This window comes from Papio anubis, chromosome 5 (assembly GCF_008728515.1).
Source record: "Papio anubis isolate 15944 chromosome 5, Panubis1.0, whole genome shotgun sequence".
NCBI classification, from domain to species: domain Eukaryota; kingdom Metazoa; phylum Chordata; class Mammalia; order Primates; family Cercopithecidae; genus Papio; species Papio anubis.
In genome coordinates, this window is record NC_044980.1 from 5,913,947 (window position 1) to 5,932,705 (window position 18,759).

At 44.0% G+C, this 18,759-nt stretch overlaps 1 long non-coding RNA gene across 1 annotated transcript in view; it reads left to right on the forward strand.

Moving 5' to 3' along the window:
- The first annotated feature begins 10,937 nt into the window (after nucleotides 1-10,937).
- LOC108586232 overlaps nucleotides 10,938-18,759 on the forward strand; it is a 33,107-nt gene continuing 25,285 nt past the window's right edge. Inside the window, exon 1 of the long non-coding RNA XR_002522426.2 lies at nucleotides 10,938-18,531. This is a non-coding gene — a long non-coding RNA (uncharacterized LOC108586232). The remainder of the gene's footprint in view (nucleotides 18,532-18,759) is intronic.

The following is an 18,759-nucleotide window of genomic DNA, read 5'->3' on the forward strand; positions in this document are numbered from 1 at the left end:
TTTGGTTATGACTTTCTCTTTTCTCCACAGAAAGGCATCTCTCTGCAGGTGCTGGGCTTTCTCTGAGCTCAGCGGCTGCTCTTGGCCTTCTTTCTCCAGTTCCTGTCCTCCTCTACCAGCCTTGAGACCGCGGTGTGGAGTTATGTCCCCTCTGTTTTGTCTGGCTGCTTCTGTCTGGGACGATGGAATCCTCATTAAATGGGAAATGTTTATGGAGGAGTCATTCACTCCTGTTAACATTTCAGCTCAAGTTAGCTTATTCATATGAATGACACAAAGTCATAAATTGCTCCTAATCAAATCTGTGCACACAGTAAAGCCTCTTTTATGCAATGAGTGTTTACTTAATTGAATGTTACATATAAACGAAGGTTACTCCTTCAAGGGACAAACATGTAAGGGATTTCAATGGAAAATTCTGAAAATGAGCCCCTGAAGGAAGGAAGATGGGAGGTGAAAGATGCTGAAAGAGAACAGAATGGGGCCAAGATGCTCCGGGAGAGCACCGTGGGAATCCCAGTTGCTCTTGCGTTTCACTTCCAAAGGCAAAACGAGGATGTGAATTGCTTTCTGAGAATCCATTCCTCTTGCAGGGACTTTTGGCCAGAGACTTGTCCATAATGGGTTCTGCATCATGTCAGAGCCCTAAACCATAATTAAACACCATTGCATTTATTAGAGTCCTCATGGTGTTACCTTAGATTCTTCCCTACAAGGGCAAACCCCCCAGTATTGATGTCAGTGCTCCATCGGATTCTCCTGGTGTTAGACGGAAACGTGAGGCTGGATTTGCTAAGTAACCTTCCACTCCTGTGTATCACAGAGGCCCTCTGTAAGCCCCACCCACAGCGGAGCCAGACCTCTGCACCACAGATCACATAGAGAGACTGAAATGAATGCTGACTCTCAGGAGGTGATGATAGGACTCATTTTCTTGTCATTTTTTTCAGAGCCCCAGAAGTTTGCAATGATAAAAACAAGAGCATTTCATGGGAAACAGCATGCAAAAGCCCATGCATGCTGTCTATTTTTATATAAATCAGCAGAAGATAAAGAGCTTGTCTTGATTCATGCTGTTCCTCCAGGGAATGTTTTGAAAAAAGGCAAAAAAATCAGTGAGAAGAGCGACGCCTATAAATACAGTCGGAAAGGAAAATAAAAACAGCCCACTAAACGCTGAGTTTGACAAAAACCTAACAAAACCAAGGAACATTTTTATGCTTTTTCCTTTCAGTTTTACTTTTGATCATGTTTCTTCCTGAGGTTTTATGAATGTGTACATCAAGTGGGAGAGACAAAGACCCCAAATAATTGTAGAATGATGAGAATGTAGGAAAGAGAATGTAGGCCCTTGTATTCCATGTTATTTTTCTCAGAAAAATATACAGTTCAACATTTCCCCTTCTGATTTTCACTGGAAAGCAGTTTTCATCTGAAATGAAATAAGTGAGGAGCATGAGTTTGCCTGTATGTCTTATTTGAAGCCAGTGCCATGTAGTGTCCTCACTTTCAAACCCGTGTCTCAAGTTTACCCTTCAATTCCTAAAAGTCTGAAATTTTAGAGGGACAAAGGAAGATTAAGAATTAAGCTAAAAAGAGTTAAATTGTGGTTAACAAACATTTCTGTAAAAGGGGCAGGAAGTAAATATTTTCTGCATTGTGGGCCACAATTCAACCCAGCTCTGCCATCATAGCACAAAAGCAGCAAGGGACAAGATGCAAACAGAGGGTGTGGCTGTGCACATAATTTTCACCTGTCACAAAATATTAATATTCCTTTCATTTTTTTTCAACCATTTAACAGTGTAAGAATGATTCTTAGCTCATGGGTTCTATAAAAACAGGTGACAGCTGGACTTGACCCATGAGCCATAGTTTGCTGACTTTTTTTTTTTTTTGAGACGGAGTCTCGCTCTGTCGCCCAGGCTGGAGTGCAGTGGCGCGATCTCGGCTCACTGCAAGCTCCGCCTCCCGGGTTCACGCCATTCTCCCGCCTCAGCCTCCGAGTAGCTGGGACTACAGGCGCCCGCCACCACGCCCGGCTAGTTTTTTGTATTTTTAGTAGAGACGGGGTTTCACCATGTTAGCCAGGATGGTCTCGATCTCCTGACCTCGTGATCCACCCGCCTCGGCCTCCCAAAGTGCTGGGATTACAGGCTTGAGCCACCGCGCCCGGCCAGTTTGCTGACTTTTGTACTAAATCATGCTCTCGACCCGACTTACCTTTAAAGTTGTTCTGATAGACACATTTCAACACTGGAAAACGGTATGTGGATTCATCTGCTTTATTGAATACTGTTACTTTTGATTACTGACCTCTGTCTTGGTTAAAGATGCCAAGAACTTAAGCATGACTCAGCAAGTGTTCTACTGTGACCTTGGGTCCCAGGCCAGGGAGGATGGCATAAATAGGGTCAGATGGCATGTTGTGGTAGGAACCATAATGATAGCAGCAGCTAATGAAGCAGAACTGACTGTGTGTCTGGGACTGTTTGAAGGGCTTTGGAACGCTAGCCCAGCTAGTCAACACGATGAACCTAGGAGAAAGGTGCTAACATTCTCATTGTGGAAATAGAGAAAGAGGCACAGGAGGTTGACTGACCTACTCAAGATGACATACAGTCCAAGTGAAAGCATCTACTCCCACACCTGGGTGGGCCAATCCAGGAACCACCCTGACCCATTCCACTACAGAGAGGAGAGTTCTCCCCTGCCAATGACACATCCTGAGAGAGGAGAGCAATGAAATAAAACTGATATGAAAATCATGAGCAATGAAATGAAATGAAACTTGTAGAGCTGCTTAATATCTAAGAGTAAACAAATTCTGCCATAAATGCCAAGGTTCCTGGCAAGTGACAGAAACCCAACATTGACTAACTGAAGCTCGCCTAAGTGGGACGACCAGGTTGAGTGTCCTGAGAGCTGAGCCCAGAGACTAAAGCACTGTCGTAAGGATGCCGCCTCCATCCCTTACCACCTTACATCTCTGCCGTCTCCATTCCACTTTTCAGATCAGTCTCATTGTTCCTCACTACAATGAAACAATGTTCAGGTGGTAAAAGTTGCTTCTGACAGCCCTGCTCTAGAAGCTGGTAGGTCAAATCATGAGAGTAAGCTCGCCTTCCCATCCAACTCCAGGGAAAAGTCCAGGGAGCTGCTCCAGTTACCTTCCAGTGGTGGTAAAATGCCCTCTGAGACTGAGTGCTATGGGTGCTCTGGTGCCATTTCCCCAGCCTGTTATGAACTCAACACAATATCCGGAGAGAGGCAGGTAACTGCCAGTCCCACGGACACATGGATTAGGAAGAGAATTCCCCAAAGAAGAGACCCAGGCACACTGGAGTCAGAGAGAACGGGCTCCTCAGCTGGTGTGACTGAATTCCAGGGAGCCCAGAGTAAGAAAGGACCCTTGACACCCTCCAGGAGACCCCAGGTAAGCCCATAACAAAACTTCATTATATTTCAGCTGATTAGACTGGCTCAAAGAGAACCACAATGACAGCAACTGGGTGTTTCCCTAGCATTAGAATCATTGTATGAAGTGGTTCTGGCTAAGCTCTAGCACACAGGTTTCAGGTAGACTTTCCATAGTCAGATACATAAACACACAGACACTCGCATGTGCACACGTGCATGCACACTGTCACACATGCACGCACCATGCACGCACACACAGGCACATTCTCACACGTGCATGCACCATGCCCACACACATGCACGCACACACAGGCACACTTTCACACATGCACATGCACGCATCGTGCACACACACATGCACACACAGGCATATTCATGTACACACAGCTTGCAGTGTCTGAGTCACAACAAAATAGGCTATGTCTTGAAATCTCAGTAGCTTAATGCAGCCACAGTTACTTCCTCACTTGCATAGACAGAAGACTCTGGGAGCTTCCATCCTGTGACTCCATACACTCAACACATAATTCCCTGATCTCTAAGGCAGGAAAATTATGCCCACTGTCCTTGAACTTCCATTTGCCTGCAAGGGCAGGTTTACACACCACCCCCCAACCCCATAATATGACAAAATGGTAAAATGACATGCACACACCTCAGACGATGAAACACCCTTTGCCATAATTTTGTTCTCTTTGAGCCAGTTTTCAATGAGCTGAAATGCAATTAAGTATTGTTGCAGACTCATTCTGGGTCTCCTGGAGGATGCCAAGGTCTCTGGCCCTCTCAGATCTCCTGGAGGTCAGTCACACCCTGAACTCCCCATCATAATCACCCTTATTTCTAACTAAGGACGTGATGGTTAATTTCATGTGTCAGCTTAGTTGGATCCCAGTGCCCAGATATTTGGTCAAACATGGCTGGGATGTTTCTGTGTTTGGTGTTTTTTGAATGAGGTAAACATTTAAACAGGTGCACACTAAGTAAATCAGATTCCCTCCCTAATGTCGGTGAGCCTTATCCCACCAGATGAAGGCTGGAGTAGGACAAAGACGGAGGACGAAGGAATTTTGCCGGCAGGTGGCCTTTGGACTCCAGCGGCAACTCTTTCGGAGTACTTCCAGCCTGACAGTCTACTCTACCAGATTTTGGACTCATCAAATCTCCAACCAATTCCTTATAATCTCTCTCTCTCCCTATATATAAATATATGCGCTCATATGTATGTGTGTGTGTGTATATATATATGAGTATGTGTGTGTGCGTGTGTGTAAGAAGAGAGACAAAAAGAAGATAGCCTTTATTGTCAGAGGAGAAGTAAGAGCAGGTGGACTCAAAGATCTCAAGCTGTGGTTAGTACCTTCCTAGTATTCAAGACCCTGAAAATGAACAACATTTCTTTTCTTCTCTTACAGCCGTCTCCCCTTCACAAGTTGAATGCACTCATGGACCACGGAGTGAATCCAGCGTATCACCCTAGTCTACACTTTGGGTAACATTTTTATCTTTTTTTGTTTGTTTGTTTTTGACATTCCACACTAAACAACATTGTCTATTGTTTTACCCTTGGCTGAAGAAAAAGGCTTGATACAAAATGCCTTTCCTTTCCCTTTGGTCTCTCCCCACACCACATTTCTCTACTTGCCTTCCCATAGAAATGAGGACTTTTACTGATTTCGTATATGCACCTGCACGGCGCTAAGAGAGGAAAGGTCCACTCTATTGTAGGGATTGGCACAAAAATCAACCCCAAACTAAACTTGGTCTTATGTAGGAAGTGAAATAGCCAAGAATCCTCTAAAATTAAGGCAATTCCAGACTATAAGGATGAACACAGAAGCAAATGCTGTCAAAAAATGCAGGGTTTCTTACCTGAGTCATTAATGACCCACTAGCCTAGCATGGCAGACAGGTATTGATTGCAACCTTCCACACAGTTTTGATTCCTAGCCTGTCTCACCATGACTCAGTTTTCCTATCTATGACATAAACATAAAAAGACAGAAATTATCTCAAAGTTTCTGCAAAGATTAGTGTGAGCAATGACAAACACTCAATCTCTGGAAAATGCCTTAAATTCAGAAAATTCATGAACAGACGTTACCTCTAAGAGAATGAGTATCAGAGCTAAAGAGAACCTTCCTTTTCCTTGCAGCCATTCTCTTCAAAATAAGGAGCCTGATGTCTCACAAAACCATCTGTTGCCCTCTTCTGTTATTACAGCTGAATGCTTTAGAAATCATTCTGCACCACTAAAAATAAAATCCACGTAGAACCTAAAAGAACCAATGCCAAGTAACTGAAGCCAAATTCAGGTTATATTTTTAAAAGTGTCTATGAAATCATCTATAAATAGAAAGGCTTTCCTGTTACTTTTAATTACTTCATTTTAATGGAAAGACTCCAGCTGGTGAGGATGTGGTTAGGATGCCATGGCACAGGGCCTGCCCTTCCGGACAGGAGGCTGACTCCAGCCAAACGAAGCCAGGGGGTGGTGGTATTGCACTCAGCATCTTCAGTGCTTACTCTTGGTTACTGATCCCAAAGCCTCCTTAGAAACCTCCTGGGGTGTCTCAAACCATTTCAAACATGTGCATATTTCTGTAAGTCAAATGACAAGTTGATTTTCTTATATTTAAGGTAAATGTGGACCACAGAGAGTTTCTCTGTGAGCTGGAAGAGGAAACATTCCTGAGTCAAACGCTAGGCCAGTGCTGCAGCTCCAGGGTCTGCTGGCAGAGGGGTGTGTCTCAGACAGGCATCTGTCACAGGCAGGGTGCTGGTCCAGTCCCCCAGAGCCAGGGAGCCTCCCACCCCATGCCACCTCACAGGGGAGGAAGAGGGCTCGTTACTGCCTCACACTGGCTGAGGGCGGACAGGAAACAAAGAGACAGCCTGGGGGACTCTGGTAGTGGCCCCCATCCCCAGACCTGGATGGAAAGCTGAGAGTCTGGGCAAGTCCTAGCTGGTGGCTCTGGTCTGCTTGTGTGACACCATGTGCCACCACAAACCACAGGAAATAAGCAGCACATCAGATGGGCAGAGTGAGGCCCGAATAAATCTATTCTGCTTCTTGTGGCCAAAGCCGAGCCTTCATGCCCCCGGCCTCAAACAGCTCCATCTCCCGCTGCAAAAGTGTGCCCCAGAGCTACAGCCTGACTGGCCAGGCTGATATTAGAGTTCCTTGTCTCAGATTTCCTGTCTGGGTCACTAACTTGAAGGCCATGTCAGACCAGGTAATACTCATCTGGCAGTATGAGGGTGTCACTCTGCCAGTTCTCTCCTGTGTGGCTTTGGGTGTGTTCCTTAGGCCCTTTGTGCTCCTCGATTTCCTCAGCTGTAAGAGGGGGGTGATCACTGCACCTGTTCATAGAGCAGTTGTGAGGATTGAGTAAAGTTAAGTCAGTAAGGAGCCTGGGGTCATTCCTGGCACACAGTAAGCCCTATAGAAGTTTTTGGCAATTAGATCATTACATGTACAAGTTAACGTAATTGTGAACATCACGGATCCATAGGATGGACTGATTGTGTATTAACAGGAATTTGTTCTAATCGATTATGTCCTGTCTCTGACAACAGCAGTGAAATGTGAAATGTGAAAGTGTAGGTGTGTGTACTCCTGCTCATGAAGGACAAGTTAGATAACTTGCAAGTTTTATGATGCACTTTATTTGTTCCCAGGATGATGATTTTGTCATGTTCCTCTTTCTGTCTCAAGGGAAGCAGGTAACAGGGCCATCCATTTGTACGTGTAAAATAAAACTATTAAAGCAAAACATGATGACAAACCACAAGTGCTTCTATCCTCATGCTTTCCACGATGCATGTCAATGAGTGCTCACCGGGGCCTTCTCCTGGCCTTCCCACTCCCAGCCCTCTTCCGGCTTTCCCACTGAGTGAGAGCTCATTTGACGGGCAAGACAGCATCTCCAGACCCTCTCCTGCCACTTGAAGGAGGCCTCTCAATCTCTCTGGCCACCAGCACCCCGACTCAAAATGAGGATTTTAACAAGATGAACCCTATATTCCCACTTTGACTTCTAGATTGTATATTGCAGAGAGAGTGCTGGAAAAAAAAAAGAAATGAAATGATGTGAAAAAAATGAAAGAAAAGAGAAAGGATTTGCTAACCCATGACATTTATGTCTAGAGGACTCACAAATGAAATTTTGAGAAAAAGATATGGTTATGTCTCAGCAAGTAGAGTTTCTGCAACATCATGTGCTAACCTCTCCTTCGAGGGTTGTCTGTGCCTTCTGGGGTGTCGGTGCTTCTGGTGCCCACGTTTCATGATGCTGACACAATTCATTTTACTTTCAGTAGGAGAAGTGCAGTTACTCAGGACAGCCATGCTAGCCTGGACTAATCTGGATAAATTGTCCCACACCAGAAATAAACAGGCTGTCAACCCCAAATGTCAAGCATGACACAAGGAAGTTGGAAGGACCCACCAAACTCAAGGATTCTCCTAGCACACAAACTGAGGAAGAACAATACATAGGACTCAAAGACTAGATATGTCCCTTCAGTATGCTATCTTTTGTATTCATGTTGGGGTGAAGACAGGGAATTAGCAGCAAAGCACTGTACAGTCCCTTTTGGAGTACTGACCAATAATTTCATAACATGTACAGTTTTACTCAAAATTAATCATGGGTTGTTGGCACGGATCTCATATGAATGGCTTGGTGCTGTCCTCCCAGTAATGAATGAGTTCTCACTCTTAATTCATTCAAGAGCTGGTTATTTAAAAGAGCCTGGCATTTCTCTTGCTGCCTTCTTGTCATGTGACACTCCAACTTCCCGTTTGCCTTCTGCCCTGAGTAAAAGCTTCCGCACCAGAAGACAAGCAGATGTTGGTGCCCTGCTTGTACAGCCTGCAGAACCGTGAGCCAAATAAACCTCTTTTCTCTATAAATTACCCAGTCTCAGGTATTCCTTTATAGCAATGCAAAATGGTCTAATACATCTGTCTACACCACTTAGTTCAATTTATGAATTATATTTTGGGAGCTGTTTAATCAGAGTATGTTGTCCTTTGCATGTCAGCAATTGAGTGAAGGTGATATTCAGTTGGTTTTGATTCTTTGTAAGCAAAGACCTGGCATAAGTCACTTAAGACATCTTATTTCTATTTAGATCAGATTTCCCAAATCTGTGACATATATATTATATATAAATATATATCATATCATATATTATATATATTATTTATATAATATTACACATGATATATATTATATATTATTATATATTATATGATATATATGATAAATAATATCATATATATAAATATATAATAATATATTGAATGTATAATATATTATATATCATATATAATGTTATATATGTATAAATAAATTGAAAATAGCCTTCTGAGGCTTGCTGTATTCTGCCTGGACTATTTCAGGATTCCTTGAGAGGGAGATGAAGGTGGTTCCATGTCGCTGTGTGATGGGAATGCTGCAGGATGTGGTCCCTTGTTCTGGGAGCTCCTGGAACTCTGTGAACTTCTCACCCAGGCTGTTCTGGTGCTAGAAAATTTTTCTTCAAAGATAAGTTGAAAAATCTTGTTTGCAAACTGTCAAAGCCCCAGAGGCACCACTTTCTCTGAGTATTCTCATCTGTAGCTAACATTTCTCTTGTGACAGTACACCAGGTCTAAAATTCAATTTCCTGGTATTCTGACGTAAGAGCATGATGACGCAGGTACCATTAGACATGGCCTAGGAAGCTTTTGGCCAGGAGCAATTCTTTGTATAATGGGTTGAAAAGAAAAGCCTCATGTAGAGAATATTTAAGTATATGGAGCTCTTGAGTTAGCCTTTCCAAAATGTGATACTGTTGAGATTACTTTTATTGAAGAATTAAAAAATTCCATGGCCACAACTTCCTTAAATTTTTAATCACTTATATAGCTATATTTGTGTTGTAATTTGAAGGAGATTGGGCCATGACCACTGGACAATGTCCAGGATACCCCTTGGCCATCTTGACCTGACCCTGGTCTTTAAATACCGAAAACCTTGGCATACTGCCATGCATCCTGGCTCTCTGCCTTACTTGCCTACCAATGGAAGCTTCTAGATACAGAAAACAAGGACTGAAGAAGTACTCAGTGTTTCTCAGAGGTAGCAGTGCAGAGAAAAAAGAATGTGAAGCAAAAGGCAAATGACTCTGGAGAGGGGGCAAGTGTGTGTGTGGTGTTTGGACAAAGTTGAGGACAATGTGGCCCATGGCAATGAGTGGCTGGTGTGTCTCTGCCTTGTGCTGGGTGCATCTGGCTGTGTGGCACTTCGTGTGGCAGGTGACTGAGGACCTTTGTGCCCACCTTGGCAGTGTGGCCTGAGGAGCTGGCTAGAGTCAGGGAGGCTGGGGATTGCTTATGGAAATCAAGGGGGCCTGGGCCCTAAGGCAGCAGTGCTCACTCACGTCCATCTCCTCCAGATTGGCAGCTGCTATGGGGGCTGGGGTGCTGCAAACACAGCTGGACCCAAAGTCTGAGTGTAAAAGACAACAGTGCACTTTCATGGCTGTGGCTAGACATAGCAACTGCTCCTGGTAAACCATCAAAGAAATATAGATATATTCTGACAAATCTCCCAGTTCCACACCCAGTGCTAGCCAATATTAATGGTTATATTTATATTTGTATAACTGTTATTTTTTGGGGGTGACCTTTTCTTTTCAGTGTGGACAGTAATTATATGCTGCATTTCTACAGTTCTGGGAACTGTGCCATGTTGGCTTTATCTGATTTACCTGCCTTAGGTCACCATCTCAGGAGTGAGCCATGGAGGGTGAAGATGGGATGGGATGGATAAATGGGCTGGAGATCAGCAGGCCAAGAAGGGTCTACAGCCCATCAAAATTGGGAGGGAAATCTGGCTCCTGCACACTCCAGCGCCCTCTACTGGCAAAGCTCAGCACTGCACCAGTGGGTGAAGGAGGAATGTTTGCAGGGCCCAGAACCAGGATCACAAACAGGCATTGAAGGGTGAATTTGTGGCTATAAGACAATATTTTAATCAACACCACAGAGTGTAAGAGTGAATATTCAGTGAGCAGTAAAGAAGACCAAAATCCTTGCCCCCAAGGGCTTGCATTCTTACCAGAGGAGACAATGTCAACTTAACAAATAAGTGCAATGCACAGATGTGGGTGGTGATGAGTGCTAAGGCAGGAAATGAAACAAAGGAAGGGGTTGGGAGTGCGTGGAAAGTTTCAACGTAGACTCCGTGGGCACTGGGAAAGACTCCTAGACACATAGGCCTGACAGCAGTGAGAGAGAAGCATGTACCAAGGCCCTGTGGTGGGAACATTCCTGGTATTACAAAGGTAAGCAAGAAAGCCAGAGTGACTGAGGTGTGGTGAACATGGGAGAGATGAGGTCACAGAAGTAGCAGGCCTGGAGAGTGTGTGCATGTGTGTGTGAATATGTGCATGTATGAGAATGTGTGTATGCCTGTGTGCACATGTATGTAAATGCATGTGAATGTGTGTGTATGCAGTTGTGCAGGTGTGTGAGTGGGGGCATGTGTATGTGTATGTGCACCTGTGTGAATGTATGCATGTGTGTGCACATGTGAACATGGTGTGTGCACATGGATGTGAACACAAGCATTTATGCATTATAAATCTAGTTTATAATGCATAGCTTATCATGCAACATGGCAAGCACAGTTGTATTATAAACAATGCAACTTTGAGAATATGTGCATGTGTGTGCAGAGTGTGTGCATGGGCATATTTATGCATGCATTTACATATGTATATGTTTGTGTTGTCGACAGGATTTACGAATCTTTGTGGACCATTAGAAGAACACTAACTTTTACTGTGAGGAAAACAGAAGGCACTGCAAATTTTTCAGCAGAGGAATGGCAGGATTATCTCCATATTTTAACAGGATCTCTGCAGTTGCTGTGGTGGGAGACGTGGCTGTCATGGGTCAGGGCTGGGAGCAGGGGCTCCTGGAAGGAGGTGGGGGACAACAGTGGCTTGGCCCTTGGTGAAAGCAGTAGAGATGCTGAGAAGCAGGCAGGCTCTGGATGTATTTTAAAGATGACACCCACTGGATTTGCTGAGGATATGAGTGGAGATAGTGATGGTCTGAAAGTTTCTGACTGAGGGATTGTTTGAGCTGGTTATTTCTTAAAGGGGCAAGAAAGTGGATATTCCGGCAACTGCAGGCTAAGATAAGAAAGAGGCAGTGAAATCACTTTTAGGAATCTCTCAGCTAATCTGTTATCTTCTGGAAGAGGGCAAGGCACCACCGGGGCCACTGACTGGTGAGGGAGGGCTCCCCCTGGAGATTCTGCTCATCCTGGCTGCTCTCTCTTGAACTTGGCCATGCGACCTAAGGATTCCAGATGAGCATTGACATTTGATTTCGTGTGCACCATCTTAAAGTAGAATTTCTTACTGGCAGGTTAAGCTGTTCCCTGCACAAGAGAGATTATGTGTCTCCCTATCAACTTGAAAAATAAATTCAGGAAATTCAAGAACTCTGAATGGTCAGAAAATAGCTCTGTCCTTCCACCAAACCCACCAGGAATATGCTGAAGACCACAGGAGTGATGTCAACAGAAGCATTTGTCCTTTTCCTGACTCTTTCAAATCGTTTAGTGAGAGATGTTTCATTTCTGTTCAGATGCAAGCTTCTTCCTGGAGTGGAGGCTCAGAGGCAGGCTCTGTGGCATGCACTCCCCAGCTCTACATGGTGCATTTTAACTGAAGTGAATACCCTGAGAAGGTTTTGCAGAAAAATCAAGGAGATAATTTACCTATATAAATACCCAGCCATCTTCTTTCCTGTTCTGTTGTGAGCCCTCTGAGTCAATATGTGAGCAGTCAGAACTATGATGTCACTTGAAGGCCAGGGCTTCAGAAGTTGTGCAGCATAGGAGGAAATGCAATTCACCTTCAGGATACTGTGTGAGGGCAGGAAGGATCCTCAAGCCCTTCACCCCTTGGTCAGGGCTGTTAAACACTCTCAGAATTAGACTTACTCTTCACCAAATGTAAATGTAAATTACTTTCCAGACTAAATACAAACCACCCTTTATCATTTTCAATTTTGAATTCCTTGTGCCTCTTTACACGAGCATTAGCAGAGATAATTGAAACTTTCAGCATTTAAATCCATGTTTTAAAAAATGATTCAGGAAGCTTGTCAATGTCGTTAGACTATTACAGTGTCATTTATTCCTGCCAAGAGGTCTACCAAGCAGTTTTGACCCAAATGTGGTATCTCTAAGTATCTGCTTCCTCTGGCCTCCTAGTAGACACAAGTTGACTTCACTCTTGTCACGGATGTGTCTGGCAGTGGCTTGGGTCCCTTTGATGATTATAAGAAGCGTCGCTTGTATGAGGGCCCCTGGGACTTCTCTGGAGAAGCAGCAGCATTAGCTCAGCCCAACAAATTATGGCTGTCACCAGTGGCTGTGCCCAGAGGATGAAATATGTTCACGCAGTGGAGGAGCCCCTCCTGAATGTGCTGAATCTCTCTGCCTTCAGCACAGTTCACCTTGAGAGAGAGTCAGGCTGGCTTTGGGAATGGATTTAGAGAGGAGTACTTTGACTCTCCTGCCTAATGAAGATTTGCTATGCGTTAAGACTCTAAATCATTGAAGCCAAGAACTACTAATAATCAGAGCTGATAAAAGCATTAAGGAAACCTTTAATCCCCTGGTCCTGGGAGCTGGAGGTTTGCACAGCCTGTCATTTATGCACTGAAACAACTAGTCTTAATGGGGTTAGCATGTCTGAGATTGGTAATTATTACAGGCACTGCTTGCTGAGCCTCCGAGAGCCATGCTTCAGCCCCGGAAGATCTTCTGGGTGTTGTTTTATGACTTTCCCCGGCTGCTTTTGGCTGGCTGAAAATGAGCACAAACACTGCTGCAAAATTGCTCTTCAGGAAGACGTTTCTGAAAATTTGCTCTGAAGTGTTTATTTCTTTCAGGCATAAGGAGTCAGAATTAGTGGTAAACATCAGAGTATAATTCTTAGATACTTTCACTGTTGAATCTATTCTTTATTTGGAGATTTCAATTTTCCTCCCTTTGAAATAATTGCATTGATTTTATTACACCATAGTATCAGCCTTTAAAAAATATTTGTCATTATCAAAAATTTGCCTGACCTGGATTGTGAAGTCATTTTTTTTTCATAAAGAAGGTTTGATGAACATGTTCATTAATCTATACTATGTTTATTGGGCAAATGTATAGTTAAACCTGTATCTTCAACTCTCAAATAATGTCTTAGTCCTTTTTGTGTTGCAATAAAGTGATACATGAGGCTGGGATATATATATATATATATATATATGGCTTATTTGGCTCATGATTCTGCTGGCTGGAAAACTGAGCCTCTGGTGAGGCCTCAGGCTGCTTCCACTCATGGTTAAAGGCAAAGGGGAGCCAGCATGTACAGAGATCACATGTCAAGAAAAGGAGCAAGAGGAAGAGAGTGGAGGTGCCAGGCTCTTCTTAACAACCACTCTCTTGGGAACTAATAGAGCAAGAAGTCACTCATTACTGTGAGAACAACACCAACACGTTCAGGAGGAATCTACCCCCTGACCCATATACCTGTCATTAGGCTTTGCCTCCAACACTGGGAATCAAATAACATGAGGGTTAGAGGGGGGCAACATTCAAACCACAGCTACTAAGCACTTGTTTGGCCTGCATTTGGTATGTGTTCTTAAAGATGGGAAAAATAAAAGGGCTGGTCCCTGGCAGAGGAACTCAGAACATGTTAATATCTACAGGACTTGGGCAAAGGCAGTGAGTAGAAGTGGCAATACACTTTAATAAATGTACCTTCGATAATCGCTTGAACCCAGGAAGCGGGGGTTGCAGTGAGCCAAGATTGCACCACTGCACTCCAGCTTGGGCAACAGAGTGAGACTCCATCTCAAAAAAATAAAACAGTAGTGCCTGGAAGGATGTTCTTCATTAACATCGGCTGTGACTTTAGCACGGGGATCACTGACGTGCTGACATTTTTGTACAGTTCCAAGGATGCCACCTTCAAGCGTGATTGGACTAAGATTATGAGACCCCCCTGACTGGGGTCTTCCATTACTCTAGCATCTCACAACTAAGGGCTTCAGTCAGAGAAACTCTTCCCCACTCTCTTTCCATGTTATCTACAGCCTTGTTCACCAAGACTGCCTTATAAAAATTGGTCCTGCTGGTCGTTGGTAGTTTTACATTGAAATTCAAGTGTTATAATTCTAATGGAATTATTGTAAATAATGGTTCTTATGTTTTATTTAGGCACTTCACCAAATGACCTCAGCAGAGTGGGAAAGTCTCACATAGGTGACTTGCTATGCCCAGTAGCCTGCGTGTCTCTCCACAGATACTGACTTCCCTGTAATTTACTATTTTGGGGTTATTTATGTTTAACAACCAAAACATCCTGTCAAGTTTTAGTAAATCGGGTGAGATATCTAAATTATGTTAATAATTTTTAACATTTTTCATTTTGAAATAGTTTAAATCTTAAAAGAAGTTGCAAAAATGGTACAGAAAGTTCCTACATGTCATTTCCCCATCTTTTGCCTATAATCTTCCCTAGCCATAGCACACTGTCAAAACCAGGCCATTGATATTGGACAACCCTATTAGCTCAACTGAAGATGTAAATCAGATTTCACCATAAGTCTCTATTTTTAAATCGTATTATTGGCTGAATTTGTCTCTTACTTGCAGCCTAAAGCATTCATAACTGAAATATCATGCAACTGTAAGTATGTAAGCACACAGACACACCATTTTTGATTTTCTGATTGGATTTTCAGTAGACAGACACTTGGGAATGTTAACTTTAAATGTTTTTAATAGACATTACTGTCCTACCACTAGAGCTCACAAATGGACTTGTTTTGCGAAAGTATATGTTATTATCAAAGAACAGGATGATATCTTTTAGAAATCTCTCCCATGGGTTAGGGGTTCATCCTGACTCTTATCTTCTTTTTTCAATGTAAGTGATTGTCTTCAAATAATCATATTTGAGCTTCTGTCCTAGGCAAGCCTGAGGCTCAGTAGATTCTGTGCCCCTTCAGGGAATGAATCTCACTAAATTAATCTTTCTATTCTCTGTATGTAGTAGGGTCTGGCATACTCTAGGTGCTCAATAAGCTCAATAAATGTGTGTTAAGTGAGCAAGTGAATAAATGACCAGATGCAGATGGAATGTGGCATGTTGTTCAGCCTGTAATGTGGATAAATGGGTGGGTAAAAAAATGAGAATTTTGTTGATGCCACTCTACTAAAACTCACTTTTAGATTTCAGAATGTCTGTTCTGGTAATGCATTCAGTATTTTAGTGAATACAGCTTCACTGGGACAGAGTTGACCAATCATATCTCTGGCTGGTGTTGGACATGGGCCATCTGTTCAGTTGTCCCTGGGGCGATTTTTAGAGGCAATAGGGGAGGTTTCCTACCTGGACCCATTTCTTCCACCTAAATGTGCCTCAAGACACACCAGAGAGGGTCATGCCGTAAATCGGACACCTATGAGAGGATGACACACCTATGAGAGGATGAGACACCTATGAGAGTATGTTTCCAGACTGACTCACTTTTAGGTCCTTTCAAGCAGCAGCAGGAGACTGAAAGCTGCTCTTCTCAAGACCTGGCCTTCACATGTACCTTGTGGGGCTGTGGCGGTCTCTGTGTACAGGAAGGTCTAGAGCTATTGTGAACCTGGACCAGGGCTGGCAGGGCCAGAACCCTGCTGTGGGCAGCTCAAGGTCTGCAAGGGGGCTTGAGAGCAGTCGGTGTGGAGAGAGGCTAAAAAGGAAGAGGACGGAGGGGGTGATGGTCTGTCTGGTCAGGCCAGCTGGAACAGCACTGAGCAACTTGCTCCACATGTTGGTCCTTTCCTTGCAGCATTCCACTTTTGGCATCAAGCACTGTACCAGTTAGGGATTAGCTTCAGCTGCTAAAAACAGAAAACTCAAAATGACAGTGGCTTGAGCAAGATTTCTATCTCATGTGTAAGTCCTGGCCAGCTCTGGCTCTTCATCACAGCGGGGATCTTGTCGAGCTGCCAAGCATGGCCCTCATCTTCCCAGCCCTGGTGTACCCTCGGCCATCCTGTCCATGCTCCTAGCAGAAGGATGGAGCAAGAGGTTGAGGAAGGCAGAAATGTGTATGCCAGCTCTCCTACGGGATGCCCTGAGAAGCCATCTCTGCACACTTCTCTGACATCCCATGGGCTGGGTCTTAGTCACATGAACACACCTATCTACAAGGGCAGCTGGAAAACGCAGTTTCTATTCTGGAGAATAGAAACTCCTGTCAAAATGCCCAGTTCCATTCTGATAGGAAAGAGAAGAAAACAGATATTAAGGAGATAGTAGTCGTCTCTGTCTGAAGGTTAACTCTGAAGTATCATGTACATACCTGAGAGCACATTGTCCAAAATTGTCAGTCATCTTTGTCTAAATTCAGTGGCAAGAGCTGTCCATGGTCCAAGATTTTGTCCTTCTTGTAAGCTAAAATGTTAGCTTGTCACAGTTTCATGGATGCTGGTGGAAGACGTGAAACTCCTGGGTCAGAAGGAAAGGACAGTTCATTGCTCATGATAATGGCAATGGTCAGAGTATCAGCATTTGTTTCTCACATGATGATGCTAAGGAGGGCACAGCGACACTTTCACACACACCAGGTTTTGTTACAGGAGACCAACCCTGAACACAGGGAAGTCAAATCTTCTAACAATGCCTGTCTTTGCTGAGGAGGGAGATCTGACCTCAGTTCTCCAAGGCTGATCACTGTCCTTGACAATGACCTTGCAGACACACTGGGACCCATGGAGAGCTGTTCCACATTCCATAATTACATTCCTCCAATCACGTTGTTCCTTAGCGTCTCTGTTTTCATTATAGATCTGTCAGATCACATATCATGTGGCATCCAGGTAGCTAAAATACTGCAAGTGAGGGACTTAGCAAGGGAGTAAGGCTGAAAAAGGTTTTCCTTTCCCCCCAGTCTGTTAATTCCTTCTGGTTCTTGCTTTTTTCCCCCTTGTTACAAGGCAAATACTGAATGGTCAGGACTCAAACCTTCTTCCTTGTAGCAGAGAGGCCTCAGTCAGCTGAAAGGAGGAAGTCAGACACTTATCTGATGCTGCAAAATACATCCTTATGGCGCTCTTTGGACAACTGTGGGTTTGCCTTTGGGAGACAACAGTTTTTATTATTTGCAACTCTGTCATTGTCCCCTATTTATATTTTATTAAACTCATTGAAAAATTTATATGTCTGATCATTCAGTTAAAGTACTTTAAAGGCTCAGTATCTCATCCTATTGGGATTTGTCACCAATTATCTTACAGGAAATTTGGTTTCCCATCCATCCTTCTCCTCCCACTTCAGGGTCCACCTGCTAGTGGCCTGGGTATCTCCAGAGGCAGGTCCTCCCAGCATCTACATTTCCTCTTCTGGACCACTGGGGACAAAGGCTGGAGAGTCCACCAATAGCACTACCATGACCTCCTGGCAAAGGAGACAGGTGCCTGCAGCTGATGCCTTTAACACTGGCTCTCTCCAAGTACGTTTTACAGTTGCTGGTGGGGGCCACACTGGGAAAAACATTTCCCTTTGCTTTTTCCTTCCATTCACGGAGAGTCAGCCCCCAGCATCAAGACGGAGCAGTCGTCCAAAATTAGATGCTGCTGCTCTCATTTGTTGGTTAAAAATAACTGTTCTGCACCCTTTATGCCATCACCAGGGGCTGTTTTCAGCCAATGTTTATGACAGAGAAAGACATTTGCTAATTCGCTGCTTATTCAAGGAGAATAGAACTTATTTGTTGTTCCCCTGCAAATAGACAACTGGGGATGTTAGCAGCAATTTACTTGCATTTTCTTAGGATTTGCAGGGTGGTTTTGTGATAGGAAAACGGCTAGTGAGGACAGAGGAAAGAAGGGCACACATTGAACCTAATTTTTTAAAAGAAGCAATGAAACTGGGCCCAGCCAGTGAGGCAGCATACGGTGCTGGACAAATCTGATAAAAGGGGAATCACCAAACTTGCCATTTCAATGGAGCGAAGCCCAAAGGAGCCGGAGCACCTGGAAGGTTTGCAGTCCCCCCTCCCACCCCGAGGCCTTTGGTTCATCCCCAGAGTATGCCCAGGGCTTCTGACGCCAGAGCCCAAGAGGGAGCTTTTGCCTTTTGGATTCAGGGCTTCCTTGTATTCTCACAGAGTCAGAATGGCTGTGTGTTTATGTGTGAAGCCCTGGGCACCCCCTAGCCCCTTCCTGGGCTGTCCTCCACCTTTTCTCTTCTCACCCTTTGCTGTCCCCC